Genomic DNA, 23,275 nt, shown 5'->3' with positions numbered 1-23,275 from the left:
AAGTTATTTTTGTATCCTCGATTGCTCCGCCTTGGTGTGCTGAATGGAAGGGTTTTGTTTACTCATGCTAGCATTTGAGCTTTAGCCAAATATAAGGAGGTGTGACATCATAGTGAAATGTTCTATTGCAAAAGCCGTGTTTTTTTTGTGTTATATTATGACCCGCACTACTTCCTCCTTTGAAATTTGGCGGCAGACCAAAAAAATCGGTGCCTGCAGGGACCGTTCTGCTCTGCAACTGAATGACTGCTCGCTATTCAATATAAAATAGACAAAAACACTGTTCTGCTCTCATTACAGCATGCAGGTGTATTTCGATTTCGTCATAACCAAGTAGATGTGTCACCAGGATATAAACATGATTGCTTGTTTTTGTTTTTTTTCATGTTTCTCGAGCCGTGCGGTCATTTTTCTCCGGCGAGAGCAGCGTGAGGCCAAACAGGCCGTCATCTGTCCACTTGTCCCGTTCTATGACTAATGGCTCACGTTGACACGGTAATCTGCGGAAATCACGACGGGCAAACTCCGAGGGGGCCGGCTGTATTTACCAAAGATTACATCTTGGGCGAGTGTGTGTTGGGGGGGGGCACGACAGCTTTACAGACTGCCGGGAAAACAGCAATCACACGCCATTGACTGACTCGCCTGCTATTTTGCCACTCGCCAAACACTCTCAAAGGACTCCCCACGGGCATTTTTGTGTCTGTCGAAATGCCAGTGGCGTGCTCTGTGTTGTATTCCCGTCACCTTCCTTTGCCTTCACCTTGATCACAGCGAGACGTTTTTTTCTCTTTTATTGGATGCATGCTGACTTTTTACTCTTTGTTCACGCACATCTGCATTCAACAGACGAGCCTTCAGCGTCAGGGGAAGGAAAAAAAAACGGACAGATTTATTGTTATTTTTTTCATGTAATTCCACAAATTCCAATTCGGGCTTTCTCACCACTTGTAGATTTGAGATGCTGTTCTTTCCTCGGATGACCTTGTAGTTCTGTCTGCTCTGATCTGCAGCTACGCTTTTTTTTTTTTTTTTCCCCAGAGTAGAGAAACATGAGCTACAGGAGCGAAGACGGGCGAGGAGGTGGCGGGATGAGAGGGACGGCGTTTGCTAGCACTTGTCGTGACAATCGGGCGGGGAGCTCAAGCCACCAAATTGGGAAAGTTGATGGAACTTTATCCTTGCTGGCCAGCAACATTAGAGAAACTGCACAATTTTACGAGAACGAGAACCTGCAGCAATTGTTTTGCATTCCGTACCACTTATCCAGTTCAGGGTTACAGTTATCTAGAGTTTAGAAACCGTATCACAATGGTCTTAAAGGCTAGACTTATGTGAAAATCAAGGCAAATTAACTATAATTTAATATGAAGGAGAGTATCTACTTCTATTGTTTTATATCCAAAAAATCGATTCTCATTTAGTACGATTCAGAATCGATTTTAAATGTCCCAAAATCGATTTTATTTAAATTATTTTATACTGTCTTCCCTTTGTTTGTGTGTGCCTTTATTGGGAGTGCTGTTCATGTTGTACCCAATTTGGCCACTGAGGGGCAGTGTAGCACCACGCGATCTGATTGTAGCCACATTAGAGAGTTGAAGGAAAAAGTCGCAATCGAGTTATTAAAGTTGTTTTTTTTGCAGCGTGGAGCTGTTCTTTTTGAGTGGTAAAAGTGCCGCGAGTAGCGCACTAATTAGCATTAGCGAGTCAGACTGGAGTAGATCATTATGATTCCTTGAACATCAATAAATTGAAGCCAAAATCATTATCAATCAAATCATTTTGAATCAAAAAAAACGTTCTTAATTGGAAATCAATTCTGAATCGAATCGCACACTCAAAAATCGTAATCGAATCGAGTCGTGAGACATTCAAAGATTCCCACCCCTAATATACAGTATATATATTTATTTGACTTTAATTTTTTTTATTACCATAAAACTTGTAATGCATAAAGGCTCATTGTCAATAAATTGCATAACTATAAAGGTACTTTAATGTAACCTATAAGTTCAATGAATACTGCAAATTGTGTGGATCATCGTCAATATGTGGCCTTGGTTTGGCTTGGACCACGCCTCTTGTGCAATGTCAGCTGGGATCGGCTCCAGCTCACCACCCTGAACATTACAAGCGGCACAGAAAATAGATGGATGGATACACCAGAGGTGTCCAAAACCTGGCCCGGCGGCCATTTGCTGCCCACGGCTTTTTTTTTTTTTTTATTGGGCTGAAGCGTTATTCTAAAAATAAATTTGAACACAGCCAGCATCATAACATTAAGGTTGCCTGCATTGCACTTTTTACTTTTCAAAGTGTACTGTTTCAGTCTCGCGGATCGGAATCCAAGCACATCTTTCGTATCATCAACACGGCCGACTGGCCAACACATTTATGTCGTTTGGAACAGAAAGTGGCAGCACAGAGGGCTAGTGGTTAGCATGTTTGCTTCACAATTCTGTGGTTCAATGTTTGAATCTGGACTCAAATCAATTTGCCACCATTCTTGTGTGAGGTCACTGTTCCTCCCACACCACAAAAACAAACGTGACCCGGGGCTCAACAGTTAAAAAAATAAAATAAAATTCAGATTTTATTTCTTAACAATGCGATTTAATATGAGATTATTTTTCTTAAGGTCCTCTTCCCGTGTATTGGTTAAATGAACAATAAATTTAAAAATATGTATTTTTTTTATGTACATCAATTAGAGTTCTTGACTTACTCAACACTTTGACTTGAAGTCTTTTAAGCATTTAGTTGGATAACTTCACAAAATTCTACCCAACAAGTGCGGCATGAATATAAATCAGATTGCAGCAATAATAAACCATGACAATAACGTAAACAAATCTGTAGCTTTATCATTTCTAAAAATGATATGTAACATGTGGACTATATTTCTCAAGCAATGAACCGAGCGATGACACTAGGCATATAAAATAAATAAATAAATAAACACATTATATATATATATATATATATATATATATATATATATATATATATATATATATATTAGGGATGCAATAAATATTTTAATAATCAATTAATATGTCAATTATTGCATCGATGAATCAGATTTAAAAAAAAACAACAAAAAACATTTCCATCCCTTTATTCAAAAAGGCCATTATTTCAAATTGATTAAATTGATCCAAAATGACGATTCAGTTAGGTTTGCTCCCTAACATCAGAAAATATGAAAGAATGATTATCATTGTTTTCCAAAGTAAAAGCCATTTTATTATTAACAGTTATTAACAGTTTTATTTCGATTCAACACATCAAGATAATCGATCACGGAATTAATGGCAATTCTCTATTCTGCTCATTTCTAGTTGTTGATCATAAAACGGCCACAAGAGGGCAGCACTGGTATCGACCACCGTCGCAAACACTAATCGGTACTTGCCCATCCCTACATAAAATATTGCTTACCTTTAATTGACATAATCGGAAATGTCACAAATTAACCATTCGTAATGGGTAATAAAAAATACTCCCAAATTATTGTCACATGATGTTAGTTCATTGTGTCATGTAAGGAAAGTTTACAGCACATTCATACTCTGATAATGACGCCACATTGGGAAGTTATGAATGATGAACCAGTTGAAAGGTCGCCATGAACCCTAAATGAATAATCGCCAAATCTTCCACAATGTTCTGGCGCTTGCGCGGCAGCACGACACAGGTGTTACCGTGATTGTTTTCTTTTCCAAATGAACGCCAGTCATTTGGAAGGCAATCTCCTCCTCCGTGACGCCTCCGCATCAAAGCATCGCTTTTAACGAACCTTTGGGTGGGCGCCACCTACACCAACAACACCAGCGGACGATGCACTCAACCACTCCACGAAGGACTCAAGAATTTCAACAACAAATTTCGCATCACAAACTAATGCAGCATTCAATAATGACAGGTTGAGTGTGTGTTTTTTTTTTAAATATATTTTCCTGAGTATGACTGCCAATAGTGTGTGTGTGTGTGTGTGTTTTGTCATTCATCCACAAATATGAGTGCACAGCATTAACAGTAGGAGTCACACCACAGTGCTGTCCAACTGGAAGAGTGTGAGAAATGGAGTCTGCCAGAACAGAGGATGTGTGTCAATGTCTCAATGTGTGCGTGCGCGTGCGTGCGTGTGTGCCAACTACCCCGTGCAACATTAAACACCGACGCTCGCCCATTTGTTTGTCCCCTCAGCTCTTTTCCACATTAAAAGTGTCCCGCCTCACACTCCTGCAACATTAAGTAGAGAGGCACGGCGCCCATGTGACGCGCGCGCGCGCGCACGCGCACGCACACAGGATAAATGCATGGGGATGGATCATCCAGATGGTTGGTCAAATATTCCAAAAAAAAAAAAAAAAAAGTGATACGGCAGACCAAGTCATCAGAGACAACCGGTGCTCGTGTCTAAATACACACACACGCGCACGCACGCACGCTCGCACACGCAGAGTAAACAAGACTTACTGTGCGCGAGGACTCTCATCTGACTGCTGCTGAGAGAAGAACGGAAAGTGAAAACCTCATGCTTGCTTGGCGGCACTCCTCTCTCCTCTGTCACTCCCCCCCCCCCCTTACTCCCTCCTCCTCCTCAACCTCCTCCTTTCCCTTCCTCCTCCCTCCCTCCCTCCCTCCCTTCCTCGCTCCCTCGCTCGCTCGCCCTTCACTCCCTCTTCCCCCTTCTCTTGGCGGAGGCTCGCCGCATTCAGCGCCACGCAGCCCGTTTCCATCTAAGGGCAGCGCGCGCTAAACGTGTCACACACAATTTATCCGCAGCAGGAATCTCACGGCCGGGAATTTTTGCGGAGAGGAGGGGGGGTGTGGGTGTGGGAGTTGGGGGCGGGGGAGGGGGTGGGCTAATGGAGGGGGCGTGAGGTTCGACAAACTTCGACTGTCAACACTCCTACGATTTCACATACTGTGAAAATGCAATGGAGAAGCGGGTTCCATGCGGACCCCCCCCCCCCCTGTCCTTGTCTCTCCACCATCTGCAGGCATTAAACTCTCATACAGATGCAGCTCTTTTACGCGGCAGCACCTGCACCCACACACCTTCCCTTTCTCTTTCCAGAGAGAGAGAGAGAGGAGCCAAGGCAAAAAAAAAATAATAATAAAATGCTACCAAAACCAAGGTCGAACACAGTAGGTGAAAAGGACGCAGGTTGACTTTAGAATCGATATTTTTACCATAAGAAATAATGGAGAGCGATATAATCGATTCCAAGGTTAAAGTGTCAACATACAAAAAAAGCTTGAGCAACTTTACTTTTAACATTTTTAACCCATTCCCTAATATGGATGTTTATATTCAATCCAACCGGATTGTTACAGTGGTTGTGCAAGGGGTTCGGCCGGAGGTCAAGAGTCAAGACACTCAACGCGACTCAAATCATTTGCGATGATGCTCCTCGCTTGGCCCTCATTGGCTGCGGGAGATCACGCTGCATTGCTTGGCCAATCTGCGCCGCGGACAGCTACTAAATACTCTCGCAACTCTCAGGGGGAGGTTATACTTAAAACCATGACCACGAGTCTTAGCATTGTGAATCACTTTACGAATCAAGATATTCATATTTCAAAATAAATCTTTTTCTTTTTGGTGACACCCTAAAACGTCCTCTCAGTGTGACGCAGTAATAAACACATTGCGGGCTCTCTCCTCCACAGCATCCCTCCGCCCTGGGACAGCAAGAGTCCCAACTGTTGCCATGGCGGCAAACTCCATCAACATGACGTCACGTGCGCACATGCGAGTGAGTGTGTGTGTGTGTCAGGTGGATGTTACCAAGTGACTCGCACTCACTGACGTGTGACCGCAACAAGTCATGTGTTTGGAATTTATCACTAGATTGGTGTGCGTGCGTGCGTGCGTGCGTGCGTGCGTGCGTGTGATTGAACAGGAGCCCCCTCGCCAACAGCGCATACCATGAATCTGCACGTCGCACGTATAAATATTTACAACATGTCAACATAGTCCAGCACAAGCGCCGCAGTCGTCGGCGGTATGAAATGACAATTTTGAAAGCCCCGCCCCCTCCCAGCCCCGTGTGACTCGCAAAAGGCCCTCGTGCCGCCTTCAAGTCATTGCGCAGAAATCACAAGATTATGATTGTTTACAGATGGAGGCTAAAAATACAAAGCGTGATGTCACTCCGAGGGGGATAAACACTTTTCTGCAACGGCAAGTTGTGTTTACTTCTCCCGTTGAGAGTTCACACGGCAGACACTCGGCTTGAAATTATTATTATTTTTTTTAAGCAAGATTGTGGTGCACAGACGCTCTTTTATTAATGCTGACAAAAGCGTTGGGTTCAAAATATGACATATTTTTTAATCCAGGGCCAAAATCAAACAGTTCAACTATATAAGCCATTTTTGAGTGGTTTTAACGTTCCTGGCAGTGTAAGTAAGGTTGCAAAATTCTAGGAATTAGTTGGAAAGGATGTAGGAAAGTTTCCTGGGGATAAACAAATAAAACTGGAATTTTTAATTAAAGTTTAGATCTGAATAGGAGGGCTTAAATATAGATGGAGAAAATACATTTTTTGCACACAAATGGTGCCTTTGGATATGAATTAATTCAAAATAAATCAATAATAATAAAATATTGTTCTGTACTTTTTAAATCATACATTAATTACATAAATAATATATATATATATTAAAAACTTCAGTTGAATGGACATAGTGTCCCTCCTTCGAGTGTTCACGCCCTGGCCACTTGGGGGCAGTATGATTGGTCGTAAACTGACAAACCCTTGGGCTTAGTCAGTCAGTTGCGCTCTTAGGGTATGTCAACTTATAAAATCCAAATTTTATTTTTTGTGGCAATTGTTTTGATATTTTCTAAAGTTGACGTGTACAGATGTGCATGTGAAGTTTGGTGATGATTCATGGAATTTTTGTTATCCAGCAACATTGAGCTTTTCTACATGAACAGTTGTGCTGATAAGTTTAAATACCCGAGCGGTATTAGTAGTAAAAGCTCTCCAGAAAAAAAGAATGAAAAAAATAAATAAATAAATAAATAAAATTAATTAAAAAAAAAAAAGAATAAAAAAAAAAAGTAGTAAAACAAGATTAAGTATTATGCTCATCATGAAAATTTAGTGGACGGGTGAAACTACAAAAAAAATCCAAATAAAATATGGATACACTATACAACAGCGTAACATCTACTTTATACAATGACTATGATGTTCAATGGCATTTTTTTGTGGGTCAAGTTACTAATCAGGATCTCATATTGAGATTTAATTGTGGAACAAAACACACTAACAGCAGTAAATTAAACCTCACCTTATAATTTCATTTTGAGTGGCTAAAACTTGATATGGAATTACTGTTATAATTTGGCGTGTTAAAAAAAAAAAAAACGTTTTCAAGGGTGGGGTTCCACTTGAGTGAATATCCTTCCTGCTAATGGTGATGTACTTGTGGTTCAAGAGTCACACACAGCTGATGAGAAAACAAGACATGTTGAAAGGTTTTGGACTTGAAGATAATTGCGGCAATTGCAGCTCATTTGGTGAGAACAAGGGTGCGAGTGTGAGTGGGTGAAAAAGGCATCCTTGCTTAACATTTTTTGCCATCCCTTTAAAAGGCCACGAGCGCCGACTGGGAGACGAAAACAAGGAACGAGTGAGGGGAAAGAACGCACCGGATTTAACGGCGACATCTGGAGCCATCGATCATCTTTCATGCTAAGCGAGGCCAAAAAAGCTCAACTGACAGCAAGGCAAGCTCGCAGATTTTTTTTTAAATTTTATTTTTTTTATTTATGGAAACTTCCAGCAAGGTGAGCTGCTTTAAATGGTCTCTGCTCGGGATTTCATGTCAGTTTGTCAACTTCTTTCAACATGCTGAATATGCATGACTTTTCTTAAGCGTTGATGCCTCACACTTTTTTTTTTTTTTTTTGCCTAATCCAAGAAAATCAGGATATTAAATAGCCAAGCCAAATGAACTCTTTTTGTACAGTATTTTTGAGTTACTGATGGCTATTTATTTCCTTTCCCTTTTTAATGAAAGAGCTAGTTATACATTTATATTATAACATTAATTTAAATAGCACTGACATATATACAAGTCATTATGAATTGTCTATTTTCATTATGAAAATCATGTTTTATGATTGATTGTGAAAGATTTTTTTAAAACATCTCATGTGTAACGTTTCATTATGATCATCAACCCTATAAAGGCAAAAGTATCATATGAAATACAAGATATTTTGAGCCATCTATTTCATATATTTTTATTTCAATAATTTTTCCCACCATTAAAACCCTGACGTATACAATCTGACACATGCTTTGCACAGATAATCCATTAGAGGGCAGTATCACCCATTTTATGGCTTTTCCTGCGACCTTGCAAGATCGTCCAATTGAGAAAAAAGATTATATTATTATTACTGATTTTGAGGAAAACAAATACGTTTTATGTGTCTATTTATTATTATATTTGTGACAATTATAAATTTAAAGCATTGTGACCGGATGCATCAAATATGACACTAATCAATGTGGAAGTTGATTTTCATTAAAAAAAAAAAATAAATAAAAAAGTTTGTTCAAAGGGACCAATGAATACTCTATTTACAAAAAATCAGAATTTTCTCTCAAATATTTCATGGTTTATGCTTTATAAATTGTCCTCACCTTATGGTGAGGTCACATGGTTCTCCTGCATTGTTGGCTCAATTTGACATAAAGTTGCACACTCAATAAAAGGGTCTTGCATGATATAATTATCATTGTGGTGAATGTCTACAATAATGTAGAACTGCAGTGTGTCGTACAGTTTCTAATATTTTCCCACTTTTCAATAGGGTGACCTATGCAGAAAACTTGTCAACTGCTTTTAGTTACAAGAGAAGTCGTTTGAAATGAAAGCAGAGCTGAGGCTGAGCTAGAGTGGCTTCCGTCTGCTGGATGTGAGGTCATAATGGAATGAACCTTTAAAAAAAAAAAAGAAGAAAAAAAAAGGAGGGGGTTGGGGACTGGTAGTCGCTCGCTTTGGCGTTTTGACAGGTGGATTTGCGGCAGTAGAGAAACGGCGCTTTGAGCTAAATGGAGCAAACGGAAAATGTAAAAGACTTAACATCCGATCTGCATGTTATTTTCATATTTTACTGCCGTGCCACACGTGCGCGCTTAATACTGTGAAGGCGGCCCGATAAAATCTAACAACCGCGCCGAGGCTCGGGCGTGCGATAAAAGCCAATAGAAGTAAAATGACTGGCGATGTAGCCGGCGTTCTTCAGGGATCACGGTGCGAACCGACTTGGCCACAGATTCATTTAGCTTCCATTTGGAAGCTATTTTTCACTCAGGCCCTATTTGGAACGTGCACACGAGACGGAAACGTGATTTCTCAGTGGAATCACATGATCCAGAAACAAAATCTCCCATTTGAGTCCCTTAATAAAGTAATTACATTTCAAGAGCCGACTGCAGCCCTGCAGCCAGCGTCTGTCTGTGCATGCGAACGCCTGGCCGGACCTTAAACCACAGAATGACCTTTAAGAGATGACGACAGGTCGTAGATGTGGACAAAACTAGACTATTCAGTTGAACGATTTCAGACAAGAGATCATTTCAGCTTTTATATCCAGTTGTTCACACGTGGGCTGCATAAACAATTTCAAATGCACGCTCGTCAGTGTTTACGTCTTCATATGTCAATATCACCAGACAGTACCTTTTTTTTTCTTTTTTCTTCTCCAGAAAAAATAAAATAAATAAATAAAAACACCAGACAGTACCTTTTTTTTTTCTTTTTTCTTCTCCAGAAAAAAATAATAAATAAATAATATCACCAGACAGTACCTTTTTTTTTCTTTTTTCTTCTCCAGAAAAAATAAAATAAATAAATAAAAACACCAGACATTACCTTTTTTTTTTCTTTTTTCTTCTCCAGAAAAAAATTAATAAATAAATAATATCACCAGACAGTACCTTTTTTTTTTCTTCTCCAGAAAAAAATAAATAAATAAATAAAATCGCCAGACAGTACCTTTGATGTCCTCGTCAGTTATCATTCACTCTTAAAACTCATTCACCCCCAGCCATTTTCACTGAAGCAACCCCCTTCGCTCCTGGCTGTTTTACTGGGTTTTGACTGATTTTGCAAAGTCCACAGATTATTGTGTTCTAGTGCTATAAAAACATGGAACCTACCAAAAGAAAGTTTAGAGTGTCTTCTTTCACCAGGAAAAAAAAAGTATATTTGTATCTGTTTCCGTTTTGCAGCAATTAGCATTAAAATATGGCTGTAAGTTTCATCATTACTTAAAAACTTGTTGAAAACACTGGCAAAAAGAGCCTGTTGCAACATGGCCCTGGCTGATCTCTTATACTCTGCTGCTACCTGCTGGCCGTTTTTTTTTTTTGCCATTGCTTTAAGTGACCTCTTCATCAAAGCCTTCTGTATGCTCTAGCATAAAATAACAAACAAAAAATGCATAAATCAATTTTTGGGTTTGAAAGAGTTTATAAAATGTTAAGCAAAAGTAACCAAAGTCGGGTGAAATAGCTAACACAGTCCAGAAGTTACAGACCCAATGCTGGGTAATTGGGTTGAAGGTTTGACCCACTACGCTGGGTCAAGATGTTGATCCAACAAGGGGTGAAAAGAGACAGTCCTCCAATAAATACAACCACATAGGTCGTTTTGAAAAGGTGCCAAATAACAACCAAGTGTTGCGTATTTTAGCTTAGCGACCTCTATCGGCCATGTTAAATATAAATAACGAGACTCAAACCCGGTCGGTCTGGCCTAAAGACGAGTGTTTAGGAGCTATTTGGCCAGTGATTGTTTTAGTTTTGAAAAAAAAGAAGATTATTGGCCCATTAATTCAGTAAGATAAATGTTCGTCTTCCGACCAGGCGACCCGGGTTCAATTCCCATTACTTTTTTTTTTTGCTATTTAACATGGCTGACAGAACATGGCCGATAGAGGTCGCTAAACTACAATATGTAACACTTGGTCGTATTTCGGTGCATGGTAAAACGACCAATATGGTCGTTATTGTTGGAGGACTTGTTGGGTGAAAACTACCAATACTGATGAGTTCAAACTTCCAAAAAATAGTTATTAACATTTTGTAAGTAGAAGAAGCAACTTTCTCCCTTTCAAGAGTCACCACAGGAAGTCACGCGCGTGATGTTTGGAAACAGTCATAGACGCAAACATTCACAACTATGGACAACTTGAATCTCCTGCATGACGAGGCAAGCACACGGAGAACACGCAAACTCCAACCCTCGAACCCTGAACCGCAAATCTGCGAGCAGATGTGCTAACCAGTTTGCCCCCGTGCTGCCTATTGACCCGTAAGATGATCAATTCCTTTTCTCCTTTGAGGTCGAACCACTGTACTGTATGCTAAGTCTTCAGTTCACATGATGTAACTTTTGAACTTTTCAATTTGTGCATCCCAGTGACATTTTCTTCAAAGATCAATTTGTCTACCACTTCTATGACAACAGGCAAAAACAGTGTCATGCGACACATTGCTAACAGCTGTTATTGAACAAAGTATGAGGAAAAAAGGGCGAGGAAGTAATTTGGTAACAATCAGAAACTAGGGCTGAACAATTAATTGAATTTAAATCGGCATTGCGTTCTAGTAGAATGAAATTTGAAAAAACTTTTTTTTAATCTTACATTTTATATTTATTTGTCTATAAAAGTTCAGTGCTCAAAAAGTGCAATGAACATATTTTCACTAGTTTCACTATCTGATCTGAAGACCAGCGATGGACAATGTAGCCATCCCTGCCATCTAATAAATGGAGTGCCACAGGGATCATGACTCTCGCCCATGCTCTTTCATTCTCCTTCAATGACATACCTAATAAAATCCCATCCAAATTATGGCACATGAGGAAGCACTTGCTGGCGATATATAGCTTTCATAATGGAATACTTGAAATCACAATCACAATATATATATATTTTTTTTTTTCTCAAAATTGTTCAGCCCTACAAGAAACCAACATTTTGGCTGGACAAGTTGTAGCACTAATAGACACAAGTTGGGTTACGGATGTCTCTGTAGGACAGAGCAAGAGACGGAAACAGAAGGGATCGTTTTTGGGGTCTTACCTGGCGGCTTGTCGCAGTCTTGTGCGGGACAGCCCGAGTACACAATCCCCCCGCGAGAGGAACTGACGAATGTGCACGACAGCGACGCTCGCCGCGTGATGGCGTCGCTCTCTCTCCCTCCCTCTCTCTCGCTCTCAGCTGATACAAGGAAGGGGATGTCCTCACCTCCTTTTGCGGGGAGAGGAGGGAGGCTGAACTCACACACGCCCAAGAAGCATAAGCGGAAGAAGCCGCATGACGACCGCCGCCGCCGCCGCCGCAGCTCCGGTTGCCGTGGCAACAGCCTCCCGCCTCCCCCTCAACTTTCTCCCGCCCTCTGTTTTATGTTTACATTGTGGAAACATGATGATAACATAACAACAACACCGCTTTTTTTTTGGTATACAGACGGAAATATCGTCACGGTTGGTGGTCACCAACTGTTGCTTCTGCCGCCCGAGATAAACACGGGGCGGCGTGCAGAGTGTGTGTGTGTGTGTGTGTGTGTTCCTGGAAGGAGGCTATATAGCTGCTGTTTATACTCGCTTCCACCCTTTGCTAACGCCATCGGGGCCTGCTGCACTTTGATAAGACACACTGCAGCCTCTCATCAGCAGCCGGACACTCTGATCAAATGAGAGGCTCGGGGACACACACAACAGCGAGACACAGGCGCGTATAGAGGAGATATATAAAGACTGGCTAGTCGCTTAATGGAATTACTGTCATAATTATCCACCCTCCAGTTTGATTTAAATCAGAGGATAAATTACAAGGGGAAAAAAAAACTAGGGAAGGAGAGGGAGTGAAATTGAAGCCGAGAGGAGCCTTCCTCCCCGCCGTCTCCCAGGGAGACCGAGTGGGCGGAAGGCCGCCGCCGCCGTCCTTCAGGTCCTGTAAATTCTACAGTGCAATCATCACACTCAGCGCTCAGTTTCTCCACAAGGAGACTTCTTGTTTTACAGCCGTAGCTGTCATGTCGCCTGCAAATCCACAGCGACGCTACAAGAAGGCCCTCCGTGATGAAGTAGCTTTTGTTTATTTAACCTTTTATCAAGACAGATTCTCTTTTTTAATGAGGACTTGGCTGCAGATAAGCAGAATAAAACGAGGTAAGACAGTTGGGTCAAAAATACAGCCTGTTTGGACCTAACTTTGGGGATTATTCATTTGACCCAAATGTGTTGGGTTAAATGAATAACATTTAAAAAAAATTAAAAAAATTAAAAAAAAAACTTTAATTTTTTTTTTTTAAACTTAAACAAAAAAAAACTATATAATTTTTTTTTTTTTTTAAAAAAACTATAAAAAAAAAAACTACAAAAAAAATTATAAAAAAAAAACCTACAAAAAAAACTAAACGTTTTGGTCAAATAAATAACCCACACAACAACCCAAATATGGAGAAGGGTGTTCTACAGAACAGTCCAAAAGGTTTTGGGGAGTTGTTTTGAGCAAAACAACACAATTTTGTGTTCTGGGTTATTGATTTGACCCAACTTTTTAGCTTAGATGAATAACCCAAAAAGTTGGGTCAAATTGACTCAAGTGGCGATCAACCAATTATTCATTTAACCACAAAAGTTGGGTAAAGTCGATAACCCACAAAATTAATTTGAGGTATGTGTGGAGGATTTCGTGAAAACAGCCCATTTTTTTGTGTTGTTTTGTACCAAATAACCTGATTTTTATGTTGCTTTGTATAAAACAACCTTTTGTTGTTGTTGTTGTTGTTTGGGTTATTTTGTGGGTTATTCATTTGACCCAGCTTTTTGGTAGATACTCAAAGCTCAAACATGTTGAAAAACAGCTTGAGAATTCAACAGGTCTAACATTTTATACAATGTAAGAATATACAGAAATCAAACAAAACACAGTTGAAGAGGCCTGGCATAAGCTGACATCCTTTGACACAGTGTTTACTTTTTTAAGTGTTTTTTTTTTTTTTTTTTTTTTTTTTGCTTTTGTGTGTTTTTGTACGCTCTCATAAGGGCATCAGCAAATAATAAGCCAGAGAGGAAAACTTCAACAGAACAACAACAAAGAACTTAGCAGAGTTGAATCGCGGCAACAAAAAAACAATTTGCTTATTTTCGGTTTCAGTCTCACCACCCTGGTATGTGGTGGACCTAAACGGGTCAGAATTGATTATCATGCCCAAAGGATCAGAATGTGAATTATTGAATTTGTCTTGGTCCATCAAGGCTCTTCTTCCCTTATGGCCCAATGAATTGAGTCAATCGTGGTCCCCGTGCCAAGCCTTCACCGACTGAGGACATTTTTCCATAAGGAAACTAATAGATTGCTATTGGCTGGCGATCAGTCCATAATCTGCACTCCCTCGTGCCCAAAAATCAACTGGGATAAACTCCAATTTACCTCGCAACCCTAACGAGGACAAGCACTATAGAAAATAGTTGGATGGAAACTAATAGAGTTCTTCAACAGCATTAAAACAATGAATAAGCATTTTCATCTTTTTATTTCTATAAACACTTGGTAAAATGAAGGCGCCGTCCATTTCATTTTTTTTTTTTTTCTGGAGAGCTCAGTATTGTTCATTCGGTAATTTTACCGATTTGACATGTCATCATCACTGCTCTCTCTCTTTTTTTTTTTTTGCATGTGGGTGAGTATGTGTATGCGCGTGTGTGCGTGCGTGTGTGTGTGTATTTATTAGTTCACCTAAAACCTATAAAAAAAAAATCCCATACCATTCACCTAAATTTGACATGTCATCATCACTGCTCTCTCTCTTTTTTTTTTTTTGCATGTGGGTGAGTATGTGTATGCGCGTGTGTGCGTGCGTGTGTGTGTGTATTTATTAGTTCACCTAAAACCTATAAAAAAAAAATCCCATACCATTCACCTAAACCGAACACTTCCAGCCAGAGTCGAGAGGCCGCCAGGAGACCCGAGGAAGGACCAAAGAAAGGAAAGGAAAGTGAGGTGCCGTCCATTTCAGCAATGGTGGACAAATTGTCAACATTTGAAGAGCGGGATGATCAGTCGAGCCTCTCAGATTTAATGGCGGCATCAGCAGGTGTCCACTGGCTCAATCTTTTCATTTTTAAAAACATTTACATTAATGATGACTGAAACACACATAAAACAAAACACACGCGCGCTCTGCTCATTTGAATGATTTATTGCCCTTAAGCTCGATGGTCATTGATTAAGCTCATGCATAATAACAGTGGTAGAACTGCTGAGGTATTAATTACCGCACTCACATTATAGACCCCAGTTTCGTCTTTTAATCATACAATATATTCCATGCAGATGTGTGATTATGATAAGATTTAACTGCAATATTCGTTTATCTACATACAAATTATGGTACAAAGGGAAAAAGGTTAGTCAGAGGGCAAAAAAATGCGAATGAAAAGCACAAGCATATGGCACATGTCATATTATTATTTAATATATTTTTATATTATTTCATAATAATAATTATTATTTCACATTACAAAGGTTAACTTATTTCTACACTCGCATGAATTAGGATTGTTAAAATATGACTGCAGACCTGGGCCAATCAGTGGAGCCCAGGGTTCAAAACAAACATGGTGAAGCAGCATTAACTGTAATGCTGCAAACAGATGGAATAAGCTGCCAACAGAAGTGAAGTCATCTTTCAATGTAAATGCTTTCAAATCCAGGTTAAGAATGTTACATTTTTTCCTTTGGTTCAGGTCTTTTAAACATTTTAAAATCAATTGAAATTATAAATGAATTTGAGAAACCTACTTTTATTACTTACTTTTACATTTATTGCTTTACTTTCAAATGTTTTCAAACTCTACTGTCAATGTGTTTAACGTTGCCAGTGTACGGAGTCATTTTGCTAAGCTGTTGTTAGCGCTTGTGTTTGTAAATGCTACGTGAAGCACATCGAGTTGTCTTGAGTATAAAATGTGCTACGGAGTCATTTTGCTAAACTGTTGTTAGCGCTTGTGTTTGTAAATGCTACGTGAAGCACATCGAGTTGTCTTGAGTATAAAATGTGCTACGGAGTCATTTTGCTAAGCTGTTGTTAGCGCTTGTGTTTGTAAATGCTACGTGAAGCACATCGAGTTGTCTTGAGTATAAAATGTGCTACGGAGTCATTTTGCTAAGCTGTTGTTAGCGCTTGTGTTTGTAAATGCTACGTGAAGCACATCGAGTTGTCTTGAGTATAAAATGTGCTACGGAGTCATTTTGCTAAGCTGTTGTTAGCGCTTGTGTGTGTAAATGCTACGTGAAGCACATCGAGTTGTCTTGAGTATAAAATGTGCTACGGAGTCATTTTGCTAAGCTGTTGTTAGCGCTTGTGTTTGTAAATGCTACGTGAAGCACATCGAGTTGTCTTGAGTATAAAATGTGCTACAGAAACAAAGCTGCTTTGCCTTTAAAACGGTTAATAAAAGTTTCATAACGGTGTCGAATGGATTGATTATGTAATATAATAAACAGTTTGCTGCCATCAGCCACAGTCTCACAAATCTTCCACTCGACTAAATCTGGTCAGATCTTCAAATGTACAAGTCTGCGTATGAAGCCATGAGCCGCATCAGCCAGTACATGAACTAGAAATTTAAATATTCATAAAGAGCATCTCAAGACTCAAAGCGCGGCGCTGAAAGACGCGTACACGGGGAAGAACAACGCGGGGGGATAATGAACGGCGCTTTTGACAAAAACAACAGGTGCTCCGACAACGAGACGCAGACGGGCTGAGGATAACAGAGCAGGAAAGACGGATTGTTGCAAGTGTTTTGTCGGTGAGCGACAAAGTGATTGATGCTCAAAGATTTGTCTTGTTCAGAGTAATTGGAAACTCTTGCAGCTTTGTTAGTGCAGAAAAAATATATAACTGTAAGCGGGTTGGATGGTAATTAATAGCAAATTGGCTGACAAAACGGAAAATGTTTGTGCAAGTCTGACTGAGGTAAAGACAAAGAGATGAAGACAATTTTGAATATTTCAAAGTTCCCGTAAGTTTTCCCATCTGTGTTTGTGTGTTTGTAAGAAGAATGACACAAACTGTGAAGTGCTTTTTGTGTAGTGGTAGCGAAAAAAAAAATAAAAAAAATAAAATGCCAACAGCAGCCTTCAGGCAAAATAAAGTCTAGATTTCCTGTTTTAAGTCCTCGTAGCCACATTGTTTCACTGGAGGAAAAATAGCAGGCATTAGAACATCTTTTCTTCTCTCATCATTCCAAAAGTCATCATAACCTTCCCTGAAGGCTGAACGCATGCACTTGTCTAATAATGCTCATCATGAATGCAGAAAACCAAAGGGAAATCCTGCTTGCGGTTGCAAGATCAATAGTATGCTTCCCTAAATTTTTGAAAATTCCTACAGCTGCACTGAAATTCCGTATCCATTTTCGGTAGCGCTTGTCCTCATTTGACATCTAGCAATGTGAAAGAGTTTCGTCCAGCTTTTAGGTGTCTAATATAATACCAATAATATCAAATTGATAAGCAACTGTAATGACAAACCTATACCTGCAGGAGGCAGCATTGCACCACATTGAATTTGCAACCGGCCCGGATTTCCAGATGGTCCCGTTGACTATAAGAAATGAAATGAAGCTATACATTCAATAAAAGATCATTTATTATTATTATTATGTGATTATATTTATGTCACTCACCACGCTAAAAAAAAGTAGTCGGTTACCTCCTCGCTCCAGAAGTGTGGTTCTTTGTTGTTTTTTCTTTTCTTGCCTTGACAAGATGGCGTCTTTCTTCTTGTCATGTGGTGTTTTTTGTCCTTCGTGTGGAATTGTGGAGTGGACCGTTCTCGGCGTTTTGGCCTTGACATGCCTCGAGGGAATGTCGGTGTCTGCTCCTTCGGTGGCATGCTAGCACCAGCGCTAATTCCGATGGGGGGGATGTCTGCTGTCTGACTGGGGACCTGCGGGCCGCTTGTGTTTTTTTTTTGCGCTTGCAAAAGAAAGCAGTTTAGATGGGACTGGAAAATTGGACCATTGGTGCCGATCACAGACGCAGCAGCTGCTTGTTTACGAGCTAGCTTGTAGCAAACTTGCGCGTGTGACGTCACGCATGTTGTGATCACGTCTCTGGCCAACTTCTGAAAGGAGACGGATTCTCTCAACTTCTGAAAGGAGACGGATTCTCTCCTCTTTCATCTATAACTGCTTCAAACATCAAAGCGTATGTCGTAGGAATGGCAAAAATGCTGTTTTTTGTTGTGATTCTATTGTTTTGGAGAATTGGAGAATTATGAACCATTTGTGTTATCTGATTTATAACACTGCGATTGGAAGCAAAATTAAGATGAATTGGAGTCTCAACTTTAAAGCCACCACTTCCAAATCTTTCTATGAGTATAATATGTACTTTGGTGTTATTTGTGAAGTGGAAGATTTATGTCTGACAATGTGCTGACTCGGGGGTGCCTTCAGGGACAGCGGGATTTTCTGCAGCCAGCTCCGACTATCCTGGATCCATACGTTTCTTCTTGTTTCACGCAGACATGTGATCCCCTTGGAATATGGAAAGGTTTTTCCATCGTTGCGGTTTACAATAAATCCGCACCCCCTCAGCTTTGCAGCTCGGCTGTACGAGATGGCAAAAAAGAAAAAAAGAAAATTGAAAACGGCAATTGTGAAATTATGGAAATTCTCCGACTTAGTGACTTATTTTCATTAGGATGATTCTCATTTTCTTGCTCAGTTGATTCCAAACATTGGGAGAATTGCACCGTGCGTGCATGTGAGTAAAATCAATTGAAGTGAATGGGGAACAATTTAGTCAGCCTCCTGGGTTTTCTTGAATGTTTGCTTGTGCTTGGAAGCGGCGCAGTGCATCTTCTGTCCTCGTTATCTTTTTTCTGTCCCTCGTACGAGCAACCGTGACATTTTTGCTCTTTTGGCTAAAAATAAGTCTGCTTCCAAGAGGTGCCGGCCATCTTAATTAACTCCAATCCCAGGTGGACCGTAACAGCTAAATGGAATTTCCAAAACAGCTCACACAACACTTTGCATTGCAGCTATTGACTTTGTGTGATTGCACTAGTTGACATGTATCTATCTCCCTTTAATCCTTTGAATTTCTTTGCAAATCCTTCCCAGTTTCCTTTTTTGTCCCGCCCTTTTCCTTTAGAGGCGTAATCCCGGACTGCAGTACTAATAGCATTAGCACAGCATATCCAATCCCTTTATGTGGAACTCCCACAGAGGAGACAGCTCAGAGGCGCACTTACTGACAGCACTACATTTCCCATCATACACCACAACTATGTTCACACATGCGACACGTTTGATGTAAATTCAGTTTCAAAACATTTTAAAAGATTTTGACTGTGAATTTTGGGAACATATTATAATGGTTTCGGGCACAAAAATAATGCTCAAGACACTTTTTTTGTTTGGCATTTAAATGATATTTTTAACCCTTTTGATTTCTTTTCTTACTTCCTAGTTCCTTTTATCATATCAAATTGTCTTTAAAGCAACACTAAGCAACTTTCAGTTTATGTTGATTATGGCTGCGCCGAATGGACCAAAGCGGTAATGTTATGCCACACCACATTTCCCATGAGGAGAAGAACATTGCGTCGTTTTTGAGCTCACGCCAAGTCATATTGACTTCCGGCTTTGTAACGAATGGGGAAGTGACGCATGCCATAAAGCAGTCAGCACATTTGTAGTTTTATGTGTGGCAGTGTTCCGACCGTCCTCTTCAAAGTTGCTTAGTGCCAGTAAAAATTATACAGACCCCCTCAGGCCATGGCAAAGGTACCATTCAACTAGTTTTAAGTCGATGTTTCATCAGAAGAGTTATGAAAATATTTTATTAAGGTTGAAAAGTTTCTTGTTTTTGCCATTTAATTCTGTTTTTCTTTTGGCCTTTAACTGTTTTTTTATTGTGTTGTTGTGTTTTTAGCTCCAGTGTTTCCTGGGTGCCTTTCCTCACATGGTTTCTCTGTGCCCCGCCATGTTTTTTTTGGGGGGCGCGGGGGTGTTAATTGTTTTGCATCTCGAGTCGCATTTTAATGCATGAAAGGGGCTAAAGAAATAAAGATTGATTGATTGATGTTAAAGGGGATTTATTTTGCATGGAGTAAAATTTAAGTTAAAATGATTAACTGTTCAGCCATGTTTATTTATTTATTTTTGGGGGTGGGGGGGGGGATAGGCCTGATATAAACTGTTTGTGAGGTAACTGTCATGTTTCATGCAAATGAGCCACTGTTAACCACGCCCACTGCCTTGAAGGTACAATGCTAAGTGCAGCTTTCGTTACCATGACAACCGTGAAGTCAAGCTAAAAGTGTCTTGTAAATTTGACAAAACAAATTAGAGTGTTTGACTCATTGAGCCATTTTCAGCGGTAATTATTTAATATTTTTGTACAGAATTAACATTATTTTTAATGTACAATTAATACCTTTAAAAACATATTGTCCCACTTGCTGTCGACTGAAGATGACATCACCTGTGCTGAGGAAATAGATAACGACCAATCACGGCTCACCTGCTTCTCTGGGTTTGTTCAGCAAATTGAGCCATGATTGGTCGCTACCTCTCAGTCGACAGCAAGTGGCAAAATTTGTTTTTAAAGCTATTAATTATCGACAAAATATTATCTTCTCACTGTTGAAAATGGCTGAATGAGTCAAGTATCCCGAAACGACGTGATTTGACTGAAATGAGAGCGATTTACCTTAGTGAAGAGCAACTCATTCTCAGCTCCAATCACTGGAGAGAAAGCTTTACATCTTAATGTTAATATGCATAATTCATAAAGGTCTGTAATGCCTCAGGTCGTGAAGGTAAAGCCACGCTCAATGGCCACAAGATTGCACCATTTAATGAGATTGCATACAAGAATGGTATGAACTAGCCTTTTTTTTTTTCTCCAGATAATAAAGCTCAGTTATCATTGACATAGTCAGATGATGATCATTCAGTCAAGTTTCGTACCAAAATAATAAATAAATTATTGAATTAATACCTCTGTGACAAAGTCAATCAAAATGTTACCTTCCAAGTACAACCAAGCCAGGCCTCAGTAGACTTCCTTCCAGGTTCGGTTTTTGCCGGCCCGCCAGCCACTCGACGGCTTCCATTTCTCAGCTCAGTCTGAGTCAGGGCTTTGAATACCGACTTTAGCTTCTACCATCCAGAGTCAATATTGTTTTTCTTTTCTGTTTGTGTCTGCCGGAGAAAGAGAGCGAGAGGAATAACGAGAGTGAAAAAATAAGTACAGGAGCAGTTGTCAGGCGGAGTCTAATGATTCTAAATGAAAGCTGACTGTCGCAGATAAATCAATTATAAGGCTTCTTAGTTTAATGATTTTGCTCCAAACTTTTTTTTTCTTCCTGGAGAGCTCAGTATTGTTCATTTGGTAATTTTACCGATTTGACATCATAATTGCTCTTTTTTTTCTTTATCTTTTTTGTATGTGGGTGAGTATGTGTAAGTGCGTGCGTGCGAGTGTGTGTGTGTGTATTCATTAGTTCACCCAAAACCTATTAAAAAATCCCATACCGTTCACCTAAACCGAACACTTCCAGCCAGAGTCGTGAGGCCGTCAGGAGACCCGAGGAAGGACCAAAGAAAAGAAAGGAAAGTGCTCCAAACTGATATTACCAACGCCTATGACCATTTTTTGATAATATGACTCTTGCCTTTTTTTTCCTTCCTAACATACATATGCAAAATGCCAAATTTGGCCTTGCACTGCATCCGTAATGACATCACCCAGACATTTAATTTAAGAGTGCTTCCACCTCGCGTTGTGCCTCCATCCGTGCTCGTGTAAACACAGGAAGGCAATAGCACACTCTCACCTGTGTTGACACAGAAGACGCCAGCTCCTGTGCAATAAAATGGAATAAAGATGGAGGGTTCTTGCAGGTGGGGGGGGGGGGGGGCTGACGAGGATTGGATGCGAGGGGCGAGGTGGAGTGTGTGCACACAGAGGAGAGCAAGACTCATGACTCCGGCTCAGGGATACTGTCAAGCTGTTTGTAGAGGCAGCGGGTCATTGAAAAAAGCTTAGCAGCTTGGTGCGCTGCCAGCAGCCGAGGAAGAAGAAGGGGGGGTGGGGGGGGGGTATAAAAGTAAAAGGGATCTACATGAAGAGAAACCTCAGGTGAGGAGTTTTACACACCGAGCGAGGAAGCTTCCGTCTAGGATTGGATCAAAGTCCTCTTGCATCGCTTCTGCCATGTTTGTTTCGAATCCAGGCAGGATCAGCGGCACATCTGCGCAATCACAGATTTTCAGAAGCTGGTGTCACAAAAAGCTCAAGATGAAGAAGATTCAAACCCAAACTATTAGTTTTACCCATCAGTGTGGGCCTGACGATCAAACAGCACGTCTACAAGGAGATCCTGAAGTGTTTGCTTAATTCAATGCTCAAGAGGAGTTAAGACAGCTGCTCATAATGTCCTGAGCATCTGACAGTTCCTGTCTGAGAAGATCATCACCATGCTGGAGAAAGCCTCCTACATACAATACGGTGCTAATTTGAGAATCTGTCATAAATCCAAACACTTTAAGGACTTTTTCACTTCCAGGAAGCTTAAGACATTTTAACATTTTGAACAAGAATGAGGAATTTCATATTGAATTCAACTTTTTTTTTTTTTTTTTAAATACCCAATTATGTACCGACTTGCTGGGATTCTCCCAGAAGTCGGACATTAATCGCTAATAACACACAACTAATGTTTCTGCTCAAGAATGCAGACAATCAAGACATAATAATATGCTTTACATTTTTTTTGCCGGTTAAAAACACTTTTATAATTCATTTGAGCTTTGATTAATTAAGTAGTAACCATTTAAGAAACCAAATTACCAAATTTAGGGCAACTGCAGCATTAACCTTTCTTGGGGTTTTGATAGATATTGTAACATTTTTAATTCTTCATTTCATATATTAACCATTGTTACACATTATTAACATTTTAATTCTTTATATTAACCTTGTCGAAATGTTTTGTGTCCTGTGCAGAGCAGATGGTGTTGATTTCGGTATAATCTGACCTTAAGCTGGGACATACTATTTAGTCTAAAAGTTCCTTCTCAGCGCTTTGTGCGAAAACACATTTGGTCCTTGAGAACAGAATCTGTTTCGAACACGCACTCCTGACTCTGTTTTCGCCATCGCTCATGGAAAAGTACCCAGAGAGTATGT

At 40.1% G+C, this 23,275-nt stretch overlaps 2 protein-coding genes across 5 annotated transcripts in view; one reads left to right on the top strand and one right to left on the bottom strand.

Moving 5' to 3' along the window:
- The window catches only part of LOC144052086 (muscleblind-like protein 1), a 76,490-nt gene extending 64,225 nt beyond the window's left edge, over positions 1-12,265 (bottom strand). For 3 of the 4 annotated variants that reach the window (XM_077565896.1, XM_077565900.1, XM_077565898.1), the window contains exon 1: positions 4,486-4,589. The gene's annotated coding sequence lies outside the window, so the exon portion shown is untranslated. Of the gene's footprint in view, positions 1-4,485; positions 4,590-12,133 lie in introns of those variants that run through there. The other variant, XM_077565897.1, reaches the window with a different exon arrangement.
- Positions 1-23,275, top strand: part of LOC144052089 (succinate receptor 1-like) — a 173,570-nt gene that overhangs the window by 140,651 nt on the left and 9,644 nt on the right. The window lies entirely within an intron of this gene.

This window comes from Vanacampus margaritifer, chromosome 5 (assembly GCF_051991255.1).
Source record: "Vanacampus margaritifer isolate UIUO_Vmar chromosome 5, RoL_Vmar_1.0, whole genome shotgun sequence".
Lineage (NCBI taxonomy): Eukaryota > Metazoa > Chordata > Actinopteri > Syngnathiformes > Syngnathidae > Vanacampus > Vanacampus margaritifer.
Note: the sequence above shows the minus strand (reverse complement) of the source record. Positions and strands in the feature narration are given on the sequence as shown.